General features: G+C 39.9%; 1 protein-coding gene and 1 long non-coding RNA gene across 12 annotated transcripts in view; one reads left to right on the forward strand and one right to left on the reverse strand.

The window, feature by feature from the left end:
- The window catches only part of Atxn1 (ataxin 1), a 411,842-nt gene that overhangs the window by 159,168 nt on the left and 234,089 nt on the right, over positions 1-18,585 (forward strand). For 9 of the 11 annotated variants that reach the window (XM_048348421.1, XM_048348427.1, XM_048348425.1 and 6 more), the window contains 2 exons: positions 7,345-7,380; positions 7,673-7,798. The gene's annotated coding sequence lies outside the window, so the exon portion shown is untranslated. The remainder of the gene's footprint in view (positions 1-7,344; positions 7,381-7,672; positions 7,799-18,585) is intronic. The other 2 variants (XM_048348422.1, XM_048348432.1) reach the window with 1 other exon arrangement.
- On the reverse strand, positions 41-13,493 carry LOC125352999. Its single transcript, XR_007211228.1, has 3 exons — positions 13,454-13,493; positions 13,071-13,077; positions 41-159 (listed from the first exon to the last, which is right to left on the reverse strand). It is a non-coding gene; the product is annotated as an uncharacterized LOC125352999 (long non-coding RNA).

Genomic DNA, 18,585 nt, shown 5'->3' on the forward strand with positions numbered 1-18,585 from the left:
ACACACACACACACACACACACACACACACAGCATCTAGTTTTGGAGTTTCCGGTAACTGTGAGTCATTGGAAGGATTTGATGATTAAAAAAAATATCATACCACATTGGTGACCAGTTCCTTCAGAGTGACAGGTCACTTGGTTGGCATTTATCCATCCTTCCGAAGGACCAACTTGGCTTAGTTACCTTAATCCTGACCTCCCACCCTATGTCTAGCACAGCTTAGAACTCAGTAGCTTCTGTTCACTCTTCCTCACCACAGTTGTCAAACTTTAGCCTCACTAGTAAAAATTTGAACACATACAGGGAGCCCCAATAGTTTCCTTCCCGACCTCTCTTACCAAAGATTTAGTGGTGCTGTATTTAGCATTTGGGAAGATGTTCCCTTTTGCATTGAAAATAGCTTTCTGTGGTTTGTCGGGAAGTAGCAGTATTCTTGAACATGTAAGATATTCTTTCAGTATGGGAAAGAACACTTTTCAGGGTTGGTCTTGCTACCCTGATGATGACCAGATGAAAAAAAAAAAGGTGCTTGGCAGGGCTAAGGAACAAGGGTGAGCTTGTAATATGTCTCACACCTTGGTGATGTTGCTGGAGAAGTTCCTTTACAAAGGCCAAAGGAATTTTCCTCCCTCCACTGGAGGTGTTTAAAACCACTAATGTTCCCACAATGTCACTGGGAAGGCTGGTGTCCCCAAGGGGTGAGGGGGTACTCTATTCCCATGTGGTACAGACAGGGTCAACAGTGGGCTGCTTGTGAGAGCAGGGAGCTGTCCTACCTGTCCAGCACCTGCCCAGGATTACCCCATCTGTGAGAGAGATCAGGTAGGTAGGCTTTCTCCATGGCAGTCAGGAAAGGAAAGGCATCTTTGCGGTGGATGTGCGGGGTGGGTGGTCCGGCTTGTTCCAACAGCTCCTTTACAAGATCTTATAATAAATGTTTAGCTTTCTTTGTGAGCTGAGCCTGCCAGTTGAAGGTGGAGCCTGTGATATTTGTTCTTATATCTGTCTTGCCTTTGCAAAGGACTCTTCCCCCGCCCCCAACAAATGCTGCTGGGGTGCTGGCTGCAATCTCCACACAGCACAGTGGGAAGGAAGTGGGTTCTGACTTCATTTCCCAGAGGAGCTTAAAGGGGGAGATGGGAAGACTAATTAGTTCCTCATTAAGCACTTAGAATGAGATACCATAATTCTTCTGTAAAGGTAGTCTAGTTGCTGTGAATAAAAAGCCAGACATACTTTTTACATAACCTTTTAATACAAGGTCATTTTTAAATAGTTTTTTTGTTGTTATGGGAGGATGTGTGTATTTTAATGGAATCTTTACCTCTCAGTGATACAAAAGGTCTTTTTCTTCTTTTGCAATGTGATGATTTTAAGATGGTTACTGACCCTGAAAGCTATCTTGAACTCTTGAACTGCACCTGAGGTTACAGACCTATTTTTCCTCACTATATTTGCAGGCAGCTAGCCACAGATCCTAGATTTTCAAATAGATTGGGTTAGTTTTGTTGTTTTACTTTTGAGATAGGATCCATCCATCTCTCTTTCTTATCTTATCTTATCTACCTATCTACCTACCTATTTACCTAGCTATATTTTTTTCCATGCTGGCCTCAGACTGGAGATCCTCCTACCTTGGACTCCTAAGTGCTGAGCTTACAGGTAGGTGTAAACCAGCCTACCTAGCTAGGATGATGGTTAAAAATCACACTTTTTAATAGAAAAAAAACCACAAGAGTCTTCAAACTTATCTAACCAAGAAGGAAAGGCTCTCTCTCAATACTGTCTAGTCATGTGTATATGGTCATATAAAATTATGCTTATTGAAATGAACTCCAAGAAATGGAAACAAGAGGGTTTTTTATTGTACTGTTTGCAGTTCTTCTTTTTTCCTTTTATCTATCCCCTTTTGTTGCTAGTTTTTTTTATTTCTGTACTCTTTGTCTTGTATATAAATTTATTTGATTTGGGGAAGGGAAGGGGAGCACAGAAATGGTGGGACAAAGGGTGAACCAATTCAACAGTGATACTCACTAGACACTATGTTAGACATGAACTACAGAATTTGGGGGAAGGGGAAACAGGAGGGGAAATACTGGGAGAGAATGGGGGAAGCGTGACACTGTTCAAAAAGAAATGTACTCATGACTTAAATTCTGTAACTGTAACCCCTCTGTACATCACCTTTACAATAACATTAAATTTTTTTTAAACCTTCTAGCTAGATTCCAGGGTGGTTAAAGGAAGGCCTTACATAATTTACACAGTATGAAAATCTAGTCAGAGGCTACTTCAACTGCAAGTCACCAAAGCATCCCAAATAGGCAACTTGACAGGTACTAACAGCTTGCTTGTTTTACTTGCTGTCACCAGTCCATGTTCCAAAGACATCTGTTGTGCCTGTGAAAGCCTCTTAGGCTTCCTTCTTCCTGGTACCTCCTGCCTTTCCGCTGTTCCCTGCCTGTGCAGTTTAACTAGTAAGAAAGAGACCAGAATGAAGAAACAGCCCTAGCCAACATCTAGTGTTTTTCCTGGTGCTGTGGTCTCTGCTACGTGTCTTGACGAGAAGAGACAGAGCAGTCATCTCCTCTCCAGAGGCACTCTAGTCAGCTCCCCTGGTCTAAGACCAGTTCTCACAGTCCTAGTGCTATGACCCATGTGTTGTGTTTCTTTGCTTCTCCCCTTTGTGTACTAATTTTATAATCTGTCCCAGCCAGGACTACAGGCTTGCCTGGAGCAATGATGTGTAACAGGCTGATTTGGAGCCAGGACCAAACATTAAAGAACCTCAAGTTCTGACCTTGGTCTTAGAGGTAGGGAAGAATCTTTTCCCACCAGGCCAACATCTGGCAAAACCTAATATCATCTAGGTACTTACTTTTGTTATTGGAAAGAACAATTTCCTCATCAATGCCAGCTCTCTGTACCTTCTACTTCTGTCTCATAGTGGAGGAAATAAAAGAAGGCCTTCTCTTTTTCATAGTTCTGAGTACTTGAAAACAGCATCTGATTTCTTATATTTCAGTTGAGCAGTTCGAGGTTCTGTGTGCCTCCTTTGATATCTAGAGTCACCGCATGATGAGTAAAGCCCTAGAGAACCTTCACACTATTTACTCTTGGTCCAGCACAAGTCATTAGTCAATGGCGCTTTCAAAGGGTAAGGGGGTAAAATAAACCTGTCTTAGGAAATAACTCATTTGTTAAGTTTGGTGATGAATGAGGTAAACCCACCAGCATCTGAAAGAGATGTAGAGGATGTTAATTTATTTATAAGACTACAAAAATGAAAGTAGGAACTTTTGATCTAATAGGTTGTTTTCTAATTCTGATATAATTGATCGGTTAGAAAAAGTATGGAGTGTTCACTGCTGGTAGGAGTATGATTGATGCAGTCACTTGGAAATTTTGGACACTGTTGGGTAACAGTGAATGTTCATATAATGATGGCTAGGCAGCCCCCAGGGAAGTTTGTGCTCACATGTATTATTTCTAATGGACACAACATGTTTCCAACAGAAGAAAAAAAAAACAACAACTGAAGGATGAAAAAAAGTCTTGACGTCCATCAATAGAGGGAAATATATATATTCACACTGGGAAGCTGTTAAAAGAAACACTGAGATGAGTTAAATTTAACAAAGTCTACTTGAGCAAGAAAAATGGCTCTAAAACTGGGCGGCATTCCAGAACTAAGATGGTTTGGATTGCTCCATCTCTCCCCCTTATCCCTCCCCCCACCCCACATATATACATAAAGGTTTTATTTATAGCCAAAGAAAAAGATGAGTTACACAGAAACAATTTGATTGGCTACATCGGCATTGGCCTTATATGGATGTAGCCTAATCAGCTGACGGGCTGTGATTGGCTGAGACTCAACTTCTGTGATTGCTTGGTTATAGCATTATACTGAGAGAGTAGGTTATACATTATTTACATACTAAATTAGGGTACAGTTTATTCTGTACATATACTGATTTGGGTCATATTTTACCACCCAAGTTCAGAGACAGAGTTGAGCCAAAATTATTGCAGTTTAACAGAACAATGGTATATTATACAATAATAGAAAAGAACAAATTACAGCCACCCGAAAACAATGTATTTTAGGAAGAATACTATTTGGGATAAAAACATTACAAAAGGCTACAGCATGTCTGAATCATTTATAAAGTCAAAAATCCAGCAAAATTGGCCAGGCATCAGCAGATGATGCCTGCAGTCCTAGTCACTCAGAAGGCTGTAATCTGAGAATTATGGTTTAAAGTTAGATGGAGCAATAACGTATGTGAGGCTCCATCTCCAAAATAATAGCAAAAATCTGGGCAGGAGGCATGGCTTAAGAAGTAGAGCACCAGATAAGTAAGTGGGAGGCCCAGTACTGAAGAAAAAACAAAAGCCAGGCAAATTATACAATATATTTTAGGAAGTAATGAAGACAAAATTTGGGATGGCAGTTGCCCTGGGAGAGGGAGGCTGTTTTGGAAAGTCACAAATAATTAATTGGGTCATGTATGGCTCATAAATCATGTGCTCAGCCTATGGGTGTTCTGTATTGTTTTCCTATGTTTTATATACATATTGCATGCATGCTTATTTTGTGGGTCTCAAATTGTATATACCACACATATTCTTAAAATGGTGGTCCCTATTCTTGTCCCATTGTCTGCCTCTTACATACTGGTCTCTGTCATCTTCAAATCACTCAGGAATGGTTGGAAGGTATTCCACAGTGAAATCCCTGGGCTCACTTGGATGACTTTGGCTATAGTGAGACATTAATAGCTAAGTGGAATAAACGAAAGTGGTTGGGATTTCTGTCTGCAATCTAAAGCCCAAGAAATCTTGGAACATAAGAAGAAAGAAAACTCCACGAATAAGGCTCAGTGACCTCTTAGAAAAATCCATATGTATTGTCTCAACAGTGACTCATACTTGTGAATGTGGACCAGGCTGAGTTTGGTTATTATGAGAAACTTGTTCTTTTTTCTGCCCACTGTTCTTTTCTGAGCCGCATGAGGTCTTTGGAGTGAGGTAGGAATTGATGTGTGTGGTATGATGTCATATGTATGCAGATGGGCAGACTGTCACAGGCTCAAAGATTGTCTTGAAAAATCCAAAGCAGAACTTGGTTGAGGTGGGAATAAGAACTGGAGGAGTGGAAAATGGAAATCAGCACTGGTGTTCTGTTCCTTTGAGGTGATGCTTTCTGTCTCACCCTTCACATACTGGCCAGTATTGGGAGGCAGAGCATAACTACCCAGGGAATCCATAACTCCTTCATGGACTGCCGACTCGAGGAAGGTGGGGCATGCTAGGGTTATGGGGACTCAGTCTTCCTCACCATTTCCAACCAGTGAGTGCCTGGGACCAACACCTAACTCCATGCTCTCCTTGAGAACACCTAGAGACCCCTGTGTTCACTTAGTATTTGCAGATGAATTCTTAGACAGGAAAAGGTATGGCATGTCTGTTTCTTTTTAATAGTTTCTAATATATTTTATGTAGTGCTGATGCATCTGGAAGTGAGAATGTTAGAAGTTTCATTTCACTAAAAATGGAAAAAATAATTATACCTTAACCTTTAACTTTAACTCACCCACAAGAGCCTTTTCATTGCAGTTTGGGGTCTAACAGTGTGTGTGTGTGTGTGTGTGTGTGTGTGTGTGTGTGTGTGTGTGTGTGTATTGAATGTGTGTTTCCTGCAAACACATTATGTCCAAAGAGCTGTGTAGGTTGTTATGAAAAATGTAGTAGCCTGGTAAAGGCCCCTAATGAGCTCACATTCTAAACAAGTGAGATGGAGAGAAATGCAGCCCTCTTGAGACTGTGTCACAAAGGAAGTAATGTCTAAGCCCAAGTTAAGGGACACATAACAAGAAAGAATAAGGACATTCCCCACCAAGGGACCAAAAGCAAGTCAAGAGGAATTTTGCCTTCTATGGCTAAAATTTTACCACACTTTTATGGCACACACACAAGTCCTCCTGATGATGACATTAATAGTGAACCCACATGAAAATTGTCAAATTAAGGACTTTGTGGCTAACTTCATCTATCCTACCCTCTTATTTTATGTTGCAGAGAACACTATATTTACACTGTGTTAAATGGCTGCCAGCACTGTAACCAGCGAACAGAACCATAATTCAGTTTAAGTGTGGCCTTGTATTCTTGAGGAAAAACAATTGGAAGTTAGAAATTTAGTTTTCCTGGCACATATTTTCCTATACTTCTAAACACCTCTGAGGAAAGGGCTGGGCCCCAGTCAGACATCTGAAGTCCTGTGGGGTTTGTCATTTATCATAGAGATGAAAATAAATCGAGAATGGAAATCTTACAACTTAATACTGCTGGGAGCTTGTGTTTCGATAGCATATAGTATGTACACAAGACTTTTACATATTGACTGTACACGAGAGAGAACAATATAACAGAGTTGTAAGTGTGCTTTGTGGCTGAGACCATTATGAACAACTACTGTTATGTTCTGGTAGCATTATAAATCATTTACATGATTTTTTTGCTAGACACTGTTGTAAAATAACCTTGCCTCCTTGTCCTCTCTGCATAGTCAATTTTATTAAATTACTGCACTTCTAAACCAGAATCATATCTAACAGACCACATATGAAACATGTCTGCTGTTCATTCAGTTGATGGCGTGTTCATTAGACAAATCCTTCGTATTTATTTATAAAGTCCCTTTACTCTGTACCGTAATTCAAAGAAATAGGTGAATATGGATCTCAATGTTGTTTTTCTAAGCAAAGGAAATGATGTAGATTGGGCTAGGTAGGCACTGATGGCTCACGCCTGTAATCCTAAGCATTCAGGAGGCTTGAATCAGAGAATGTGATTCAAAGTCAGCCCAGGGAGGAAAGTCCATGAGACTCTAAACTACCATTAGCCTGTAAAAGGTGATAGGAGTGGTGTGGCTGAAGCAGTAAAATGCCAGGGCAAACAAACAAACAACCAAAAATAACAGCCAAGCTTCTAAAAGAAAATAAATAAAAATATTTAGATTAAAAAAAAAAAAAGTCAAGAGAGAGTGTAAGGCCCTGAATTCAAGCCCTAGTACTGGCAGTAGAATAACAACAACAAAAACAATAACAACAACAATAACAATATAATGTAGAATAAATATTTATGATAATTGCAGCAACATGTTGCAGCACTTAAGTAGCAGTATTTGTGATTTCTTTCACTCAGTCTTACAGAGAATTTTTGGACAGAAAGATTTCTGTTACTGTCTTTTTTTTTTCCTTTCAAATTTTTATTATCAAACTGATGTACAAAGAGGTTACAGTTTTCTGTTACTGTCTTTGTTATTCCACAGGAAGGCTACAGACTATCCAAATAGGTTGGCTCTCAGGTTAGTGACTAAAACTCTTGGTTGTCCTGAAGTTTTTCTGAGTCTCTTTCTAGCAGTTTTTAATGGCCTTACAGAGATGATTGTGCTAATTAATGTTTGAGAAAATTTAGCAAATAGAACGGCCAAATTTGAAGCATAAACTTAAAAACTTGATTGCCTTAACTATAATGATGAGAGAGAGAGAGAGCGAGATCATGCAAGGGCTGTTTCTCTTTTTTGTGACTTCAGCTAATGTTAATTAAGGCTACAGAAGCTGCTGAACTCAGTGGGAATCTTGTTTTTATAATTACAGGTTCAAGCGTCTTACATTGACTTTCTCCTGTCACCTATTCTACTCAAGCAAAATCTTTGGGAAAAGCTCTACTGGGACTGAGCCGATTGCATCTGGTCTCCAGTGGAATGAAAGCACGTGGTATCGGTAAATATCTCGAAAGTCACTAACGAAAAATGATTATCATTTATTTGTGTTTAATGGTGGACTATATTAATAGCTTATCACACATGTACACACAAACACACATTCACACACAAAGAATGAGTGTATATCTACCTAGCCACTATTACTACCCTTGTATTTATTCTTCTTGTCTCTTTGTAGAAATAGAACTGTGAGCCAGCCACTGATGGTTCCTGTCTGTAAGTCTAGCTATTCAGGGAGCTAAGATTCACAGGACCAAAGTTTGAAGCTAGCCTGGGCAGAAAAGTCTGAAGAGACTCCATATCTAATCAATCAACAAAAAAATTGGGTTGGAGATGTGGCTCAAATGGTAGAGGACCAGCCAAGCAAGCAAGCAGACCTAACAAGTGCAGGCTCTGAGTTCAAATCCTGGTAACAAACACACACAGAGAATAGAACTTGCTTTTATACATATCCAATTAGGACAGATGACAAGGAATTGTTAAGAAAGGGAGAATTCTGAAAAAACATTAATCAGCATCCACAATCAGAGAGTCATAAAAATCAATAAGTATATATTGTCTACTAGTTTTTAGTTACTCCTTACAGTCAGCATTGTTTTATGGCAGTCAGAATTTTTATGGTTCTATACTATACCAGTGAACAAATATACTAAAATTCATTCAGTTGGTTTCCTTGATCTGGATATTGCATCCTTTATAAATTTTTCTTTGCTTTTATGCTGCCAGAATATTCTTGTAGCTCTACGCTAGTTTCTATTATGAATGGCTTCCTTAGAATAATTGTCTGTCATCAGCAAATTGCTGTATTGAAGATTATTTTCTTCTGGTTTTAAGCTTTTTGATACTTGTTGCCAAATTATTATCCAATAGCCATTTCAGTTTCTATTTCCAGTTGAAATCTGTGAGGATATCTACGCACACACCCTTTTTCAGGGCTGACAATTCTAAAAGCTAAAAATCGTTTGCCAGTTGACTGTAAGAAAGTGTCTCCCTGTGTGCGTATGTGCGCGTGTGGGTGCCTGAACAAGCGTACACATGCGCATACAGGAGAGCATTTATTTTGTACGTCACACTGTTTTGAGGAACCGTCCCTCTTGTAGACAGTAGCAGACTTGAAACTTAGCAGATTTTGACATTTGAAAAGCAGTACTAAATCGAGAAGGAGTAGAAGAGCCCTCGGGAATTTTAAGTTCTTCCTTTTTGGCCAAGTATTTTTAGACAGTTGTGAAATCACTGGATAGCAATCATTTTCCAGTGGAAAACATGGGTTTTTTTTCATTGCTTAAAAAACAGTAAGAATGCATTGAACAAAAAGCCTTCATGAACATGCATCTGAAGCTACACTCATCTTGAGCTTAAAGGAACTGTGCAAATGTGGATGTATGTATGCTTTTATAGGTGTCAAGTGTTGGCAACAAGAGCAAATCTAATTACAAGCACCCTGTAGGATGCATTGGCTTCAGGTCCTGGTGGATAAGGCTGTAGTTCCAGAATGCTTAGGCAGGGACTCCATTCCCGCTGTTGCCTCCAGTTGTCACATGGACAAGTAAATGCAGATAAAAATAGTACCCATCTCACGGGTATTGCTTCAAATAAATACATGTGACATGTGTAAAGCCATGGAAGTCTTGAGTCAAGAGAATGTTCAATGATACACGGAAATGATCATGATAGATGTCATCAAGTATAATTCCAGTCAGGGAGAATTATTCTGCCCTTCTTTCCTCCTCCTTTTCTTTCTCTCTGGTGTCTAAAACAATGTCACAAACTTCTGAATGACTTGCATTTACACTCAATGAGTACATGGTGGACAGACTACCTGATTGGCACCTTCAAGTCAGAGACTCAAAGTGACATTAGAGCTCTGAGCTCACAGCTCTGTCAGCTGACTAGGGGCACCGGAGGATGAGCTGCGTGAGAGAGCAGAGTTCCATTTTCACCCAGGCTGCCTAGGGACCACAAATGTCCCAGATTAAGTGAGCTGTGAGCCTCTTTGAGCCACTGAGTGAGTGCTCCTAGCTCTCTGGCATCATACGTGAGCTGGCATCCTTGGTTCCTCTCTTGTTCCTATTACTGAATATGCTTCATTTCACTAAGCAAGTGAATGAACAAGAAGATAGACTAAGTGACCCCCAGCTCCTAGACAATGTGGACTTTGTCCTACTTAAACCCCAAAGGAAGACTGGGGTTCTAAATCTCTCACCCCTTTGGCTGCATCTGAAGATTGAGAATTGAGCAGGAGAAAAGGGCCAAAGAATGACTTGGCCTTTGAGAGGCCAATACAGGAAAATCGGATGACTTAAGCTAATGCCTTACATGGCTTCCCTGGCAACCAGTGTGTGTGTGTGTGTGTGTGTGTGTGTGTGTGTGTGTGTGTGTGTGTGTGTGTATGCTGCATTCATTCCAGCCTGGATTTCCTGTCTAATTTGAACAGCTCTGTATTTATCAATAAAAAGGGGTGGGGGGGAGCTGGGAATATGGCCTAGTGGTAGAGTGCTGGCCTCATATACATGAAGCCCTGGGTTTGATTCTCCAGAACCACATATATAGAAAATGGCCAGAAGTGGTGCTGTGGCTCAAGTGGCAGAGTGCTAGCCTTGAGCAAAAAGAAGCTAGGGACAGTGCTCAGGCCCTGAGTCCAAGGCCCAGGACTGGCATAAATAAATAAATAAAATAAAAATAAAAGGGGGGAACATCTGAATTCCCAATTAAGACATTTTAACCTAAGAATGTCTCATTAAAGGGTCATAAATTATTTTCCTATAAGTGATTATGAGGTGAATAAAAAAATGAAAGTTGTGACCATACACATATGGGTATTAATCCAACACAATACGTTTGTAGGAGCGAAAACAACAAATACATTGGCAAATATAGGTCAGGAACAGAGTTTCTAATGTTCTTGTAGATTCCAGTGAGGCCCCTTCTGAGTGTGGGTAGAAAGGCCAAGTGTAGCTGCAGTGAGAATGGAAATAGCACTGCCATACGGAACACTGAGTATTGGAGAGCGCTTAGCCTCCTCCTCCTCCACTACAGAATCAGTACACTACAGAATCAGAGAGAAAGAAACTATTCTCTAGCTGTGGGTTGCTGGCTGGTGTGCAGAAATACAGACACATTGATTCTCAAAGGCTTATCAGGGTAAATTTCTCTAGGGAGGCAATGGAGGAGACAATATTACTTGAGCATTTCTAACAGCTCTATCATCTTTGCCTCTGTGGCAGTGTTTGGTTGTCTCCATTCCTTAAGACTTGTCGTCCAAACCACGTCTGTAGCCTTGTAGAAGAACTATCTGCAAGACCAGGCCAAAACATTTCTGAGTTTGAATTACCAGGCTTCCTAGGAAACTTTAGGAGAAATAAATGACAACTTTCGAATTGTCACAAATGGTGATGCTACCTTTCTATTCCAGTCTCATTCAGTCATTCACCATTCATTTATTCATTTAGCTAATGCTTCCTTAAGGGCTACTTATTCTAGTATAGTGCAAGGCTTTGGAGACACAGAAGTGGTTAGCCTAGCAAGGACATAGAGACCTTAATAACATATATATATGTACACATATATATGGGTCAGAAAGAGTGGCTCTATAACAAATTAACTTTACAATTTGTGCACAAACATACCTAACTGTACTTAACTTCAAAGAGACTTTAGGTTCCAGATGAAAGTAGTCTCTCTAGTTATCACATATCGGTCAGTTTACTAATCAGTACCCTTCTTTTCATCTTGGTTTATGAGATTTAACTTTCTTCCATGTCTGAAACTGTGTAGGTCTTCTAAATAATAGAATCAATGGGAGATTTCTTTTATCTCCTTGAACTTTCAACATAGATTTGGCAGATGCTACATTTTTGGTGTTAGATTACTGTCATTGATGGGTCATTTTCTTTATCTTAACATCCCTGTCAACCACCCTGTTCTGTGTCAAACATCTATCACTGATAGATGTTTCCTTCTCTTGACAGGCCAACATTGGTTGTTCATCTCACTCTACTATTGCCAACACATACATCACTTGCACACACACACACACACACACACACACACACACACACACACACACACACCCCTCTAGTTCATTCCAGTTCATTCTGGAATACAGGGATTTATATTGTACATTTCCATGGCTAAGAAAACCCATCTTGATATCCAAAAAACAATCTAAAATGGGGAGATCTTCCCCCAAATGACCTTGAACCAAAGTATGTCCTCCCCCTTTTCCTCTTCACTTAATTCAATTTGGGTATAGCATCCATAATTCAGAGCCAGTTTGGAGGAGGGCAGCATTTTGAGATACTTAGTGATATTTTGTGGCAAAAGGAAAAAGATGAAGAGTCATATACTCAAGAGAGTACATAGTGTTTTATCTGTAAGCATAGCTTTTCTAAACTATTTCGGAACACATTAAGTTTCTAAACAGAATTTACTGGCCACTGGTGTGAAGCATTTTATTCTTTAAAAGCTTCATAAATGGTAGCATTTATGGTAGCAATGTGGAGACATTCACATAGTTGTGATAACTTTTATGAAGTAAGGTAGATTATTTTGCCAAGATGGAATACAACATGTTAAAACATACATGTTACTGAAGCTTAATATTTTATGTATCAGGGCCCTAGTGCCAAGTGCTGTAGGTCCACTCCCCCAATCCTCTATTATCATTGCTGCTCTCAGTGATGGCATAAGGTTGTGTCAACCATGAGAAAGGGAATGCTGACACAACTCTTCTCAAGGTGACAGGATTCTGTGGTACTTTGTGAGTTACTACCATTTTCTCTCAGTGTTTATCAAATGAAATGAAACCTTGCAATATAGTTTCTAAATTCTGCAAAGTAGGATACTCTTTTTTCTCCCTCCCTCCCTCCCTCCCTTCCTCCTTTTCTTTTTGTCAGGACAAGGTTTTGTTCTCCTGACATTGTACTTGCTAGGAAAATAAAAAGTCTACCACCTACCTGAGCCCCATCCAGCCCCTGTGAGCTTGAGTTTTACACAGGGTCTTGGTTTTTGTCTAAATATTACAGTGGTAGGCTATGATGCCTAGCCTAAGTATTCTCACCTTTTGTTTGGTTTGGTTTGGTAGTACTTGGGATTGATCTTAGGGCCTTATACAAGGGCTCTACCAAGCTTCCAGCTTTTTATACTTGCTATTGTTCAGATAAGGTCTCACTTTTCTTGCTTGGGCCAGCCTGTGTGCCCCTTCATAGCTAGAATAACAGACATGAACAATTACTCCATACTTTTTGTTGTTGGGATAGAATTTCATGAACTTTTTGCCTGGGTTATCCTCATCTGTCTGAGCCATCAGAATTCTATCTCTAGTAGAGATAGATGGGAACTTGAAGATCATTGAGACTCTGTCTCCCTAACTCAGGAGTTGCTACCCCAATATCATTAATACTTTTCATTTAGCCAGTATTCAAATACTGCATTATTTACCCATTGTTTGTTAAAACTGTCCATATAGGATTTAAAAATAATATGACAAACATATTGGGAATATGTTTAAGGTGGGTTTTTTGTTTATTTTTAGGTCTTATCTATACCAAAGCTTTAACTCAGGGTGGTTCACTTACCTTACTTCCTTGGCTGTTGCTCTACCCCTTGATCCATACCTCTAATCCGGGTTTTTTGGAGATGGAATCCTGAAGACTTTTTATTTTTGCCAGTTCTGGAGCTTGAACTCAGTGCCTAAACTCTATCTCTGAGCCTCTCTGTGCTCAAAGCTAGCACTCTCCCACTTGAGCCACAGCACCTCTTCTGGCTTTTTCTGTTTATGTGATACTGAGGAATCGAACCCAGGGCTTCATGCATGCTAAGCAAGCACTCTACCACAAAGTCACATTCCCAGCCCTCCTGAAGACTTTTGAACATGTTCCTTTGGGTCTCAGCTTCCCTAGTAGCTAGATCAGTGCACTGGCACCTGGTATTCTGCCTTTGTACTTTGTGTTGTTTTGTTTTTAGCTAGTAGAAAAGAACTTGGTGCCAGGCAGTACTACCAAGAAGATCATTTCTTCAGATTAAATAGAAAGTTTGTCACTCATCTTTATTTAGGCTTTCACTAAATGTCTTAGTGAAATTTGGAGAGGGAGTTTCTATGACTTGGCAGTTACATTCTGTTCCTCCTATTTTTGCAAAAATGTGAATTCTTGTCTCTCCCAATTCTCTCTGTCTTTTTAAAAATACAATGGGGGTAATGGGTCACATGAGAATTATACACTTACCCTCAGAATATGTCATAGTTCATAGGTAATGTTCCTTGAACACTGACTCTTACTGCTGGGTCTTTTTTTCCTACTTAGTATTCTGGATTTTTTGTTTGTTTGTTTGATTTGGTTTAGTTTTGGTGGAGATTCTCAGGAGTATCTAAAAGAGATAAATATAACCAAATGAAACAAGGAGTTCAGTGCTGGAGAAGTGGGACTATCACTTACCTCCATGGCATAGACATAATCCTCTGAACATGGAGGAGCCCAAGTTCTAGAATGCCTTTGCACTTGAGAATCAGAAAGACATTGAACAGGTGTTTAGCCATGCTATACAAACTGACAGCATGGTTCTTGAAGGCTTCTTCTACTTCTAAAAATGATCATCTTCTATCCTTGATGTTTTAAGAATTTGAAGCCCTGATGGGAATGCAGAATCTGTGTTTACACCATGTCTATTGCTATTCACCCTGTGCATTTCATTGGGTATGAATTGACTGGTCATTTGGTCAGTGCTCTTCTTCTTGCTTGGGTAAAACTAACAGCCTGTTCTCCAGAGAGAGAGACCCAACAACTTCAAAGAAAACTAGGCATGCCTTTTAGGCACCAAGGCATGCTCTTTCCAGAAGCATAATCCCTTCTACCAGCCTTTGATTAGTGCAGGAGCAGTGCTGTGCTTGGTCCTGGGATGCAGCCATCTTGGGTATGGGGTTTGGCATCTGTGTTGCAGTCAAGCTGCATGCAGTATGGTATGATAGTCTGGGGGAAAGGAGAGAGACAGAAATAGCAGATTTCAAAATAAATCAGCAGGGAAAGCTGAGTTGGGCAACACCAAGGGAAGATGATCTGCCCCAGAGGCTGACATGACCCACTGTTTAGATGGTGTGAACTAGAACCTTCGGAGGGCCAACCTGTGCTATTGCTTAAAAATACCAACAGTGCCAGGAATCTACTCGTGCTTCCTGAACAGGGGCTTGTCTGATATCTTATTGAGCCATCGCCTCATGATTTTCCTCCCCCCTTCCCTCTCTCCTCTCTCCTTTCTTTCTCCTCTCTTTTCTCTCTTCTCTCTCTCTCTCTCTCTCTCTCTCTCTCTCTCTGTGATCTAATTATTAGGCCATGTTGATACATAAATAGAGCTGTTCTTTTAAAGCCACCTCTTTCCTTTGCCCTTGCACAGGATAAGTATTTATGACATCAGAATGCACTAAGCTGAAAGTCGTTGTGGTAAAGCAGCTTTGGGCCGGCCCTGCAAGGATGAACTAACAAGCAGGCAGGAAAACCCCTCTGCACAATTCTAGGACCTTGGTAACAACACTGATAAGAAAAGAAGATTCAAGAAATGGACCTTGGGGATGAGGGTGCAGCCCCATGTTAGAGGGCTCATGTAACAGCCATAAATCCATGCATTCAATCTCTAACATTGAAAACAAAGATATCTTGGAAGTACAGTTGGGGAAAATTAGAACTGTTTATATTGTCTGTAATGGGTGTAACCATTGTGATAAATATTAGGGTAAGACCATGGTTGTCACAGCGAATAAACTTGAAAAGTACTGCACAATTAATGCAACAACAACAGTGTAAAAAAAGACAAAGGAGGGATTTATGAAAAGATTTGTTTGAAGTCATCAGAATATCAGAGTCTAGGACCTTTGGATCTTTCAAAGGATGATTTCAAGGGGGAGGGCGGGCAAGAGGGAAAGCAGGTAGCAGCTTTTAAAGCAACCTGGAAATTTTTGTTTAAGCAGAAAAGAGGATTTTGCAAAGAAATTTAAAGGATTAGAGGGTTATCTCACACCTTTTAGTAGTTAGTAGGTAAGGCATACACAATGATAAAGTGAATGGATGGGAACTATTGGTCTGCTCTTTGTTGGAATCTGCTGCGATTTCCTAGTGTAGAACAAGCTCTTAGGGATAGTAATCACGTAATCTAGAGAGTCATTCATTTAAGGGGGCAGGGGGAACTACTGTGTAAATAGTTAAAAGTAAGCTTGATTTGTGTGTGTGTGTGTGTGTGTGTGTGTGTGTACTCTTCCATTTTTTTTTCTAACCCAGAAATTCTCTTACACATATAGATTTTTTCTGAAATACTTGGGCCAGCTCTCTAAAAGAATTGTCCACTCTCTTGTTAAGCTATAAATGACAGGATTGTATAGTAAATATTGTCTAGGAGTAAACCTTCAGTAAGAGATTAAAGAAAAAGAATGCTGTCTGGTTACATTTTAACAACTCTCCTTTTTGGAGGGCTGGATGTAAAGACCCGGGAGTTAGGAGGAACAAGAGCACTAAGATGCTGATAGACGAAGGGCTAGAGAAAGCAAATCATAGTGGGTGAGCCTTTCTTTACCAAGGGTGGCTGCCATGCTGAAGTTCCCTCTATGCATCAGCCCATCTGTCTCATTAGCTTCTGTCTCTTAATCACAGACTCCATCAAGTGTCTACAAGTCTTTTTTTAGCTGCTTAATCTTCTAGCAAAGTTAACTAAAGGAAATCAACTGGATTATGTGCTGTTTGTGTGTGTATTTGCATGCATGCCAGGGGGTAGAACAGGCTATATTTATAAATAGATACAAACCTAGAGATGAGTCTATACATATAAGCATATTTGGAAGTGCATTCATGAATATGTGTGCATGTGTGTGGGTGCTCACAGACGCAACACATATGTGACTGTGTTGTGTTCTCTGTGACACAGAAAAGACACAGTGACATTAATTAGAAAAGGTGATATACAACAGCACTATAGAGACCTTTTGGTGTGTACTATGGTAATGGGAGTGGATGATGCAATATTATGTATACGCAAGAGTTTGCTTATTCATGCTTGGAACAATGGTGGGAGGTTAAATATTAACAAGTTGAAGTGTCAATAAGTGCCTGGATACAAATTCTCTATTATGTGCAGTTAGTTCAGGAGTAAAGCACTAGGCTTTTGATGTGTCTCTGCTTGCTCAGAATTCAGAATGCCTTGGATGAAGAATGTTCCAGCGTGTAATTTGTGGCAGAAAATGGTGCCCCTGTTGTTTATTATTCCTGGGGAATGTTTGTGGGACTGAACTATCACACACAGCAAAGAACAGCTTTGTTTGGAATACAGGCGAAGCAGTACAAGAAAATGGAATTAAGGAAAGATATTGAGAGAGCCCATCTTTGATTGAGGAGGCTTCCTATTTGCACTTCATTATTCCCTATGAGGGAATGAAAATGATGAAATTGGAGTTGAAAACTGGCTTAAGACAGATGGCTTCTCTACTTTTTTTTTTTTACCTTTTCCATTTCCAGTTTTCTTAGTAAGGCATATTGTCACTATTGAAAGATTGTGTTTAGTACATTAAATCTTAAGAAGTGGGCCGTTGTCTGGTGCTGGTGGCTCTCACACAGTAATCCCAGTTACTAGGGAAATGGAGATCTGAGGATCAAGGTTTGAAACCTGACAGGCAGAAAACTTCATGAGACTCTTAACTCTGTTTAACCAGCATGACGCAGAGGTAGAACCACAGTTCTACCTCAAGTGGTAGAGCACTAATCTTGAGTGAAAAGTACAAGTTGAGTTCATGCACCAATACTGGAACAACCATCACAACAATGACCAAAAAAAAAACCCTAAGAAATGGAGAAGTATTCTCTTGAAGTTTGATTTTTTTGGAGTTAGTTTATAAGATACAGGAGCTGAGTATATCTGGATAGTAACTGTCTCCAGATATTTTATTTATTTTAGAATTTTTACTAATAATTACATCTGTAGGTATTTTATATGTCTACTTATTTTAATAGAAGCAATAGATTAAAGAGGGGTATTGAATCTTTTTTTGGCCTCAAGAAACTCTTCTTACCCATCTATCATCTACCTCTCTTCTCTAGGTAGAGTTTGGCTCTTCAAAAGCTGTCTGCAAAACTTGTGGACATACATGAAGCCTCTCCTAACTAGACATACAGTAGAAGATATTGTCTTAGTTGTTGTAACTCTAGCAACTTAAGTCAAACATAATTTCTTAAATGAATGAATGAGCCCCACAACTACTGTGTATCGGTCACTGTCTTATCACTTAGGGATAATGTATGAGAAAAATAAGATACGGCATGTCTTCTCTGAAGTAGTTTAAAACCTAGCTGAGCCATCAAACAACTTGAGCAATGAAATAAATGGTAGATGATAACACAAGGAATAACGTAAACACACATCCGTCCATACTGCTATAATTTTTTTAATGAATTTACCAATGGAGAAGAGAAGACAACTCTTCCTTACAGAATGCCAATTACTAAAAAAAAAAAAAATGAGAAAACTGGAGAGGGATCATGGGGGTCTGTAGTAATTATCACCTTGAAAAGTTCTCATGGGGGGCTGGGGATATGGCCTAGTGGCAAGAGTGCTTGCCTCTTATACATGAGGCCCTGGGTTCAATTCCCCAGCACCACATATACAGAAAGCGGCCAGAAGTGGCGTTGTGGCTCAAGTGGCAGAGTTCTAGCCTTGAGCAAAAGGAAGCCAGGGACAGTGCTCAGGCCCTGAGTCCAAGCCTTATGGAAACAAAACCCAGTACAAGCCTTGAAGGGAAGTATTGTCTAAAGCGTA

Source organism: Perognathus longimembris, chromosome 6, assembly GCF_023159225.1.
Source record: "Perognathus longimembris pacificus isolate PPM17 chromosome 6, ASM2315922v1, whole genome shotgun sequence".
NCBI lineage: Eukaryota > Metazoa > Chordata > Mammalia > Rodentia > Heteromyidae > Perognathus > Perognathus longimembris.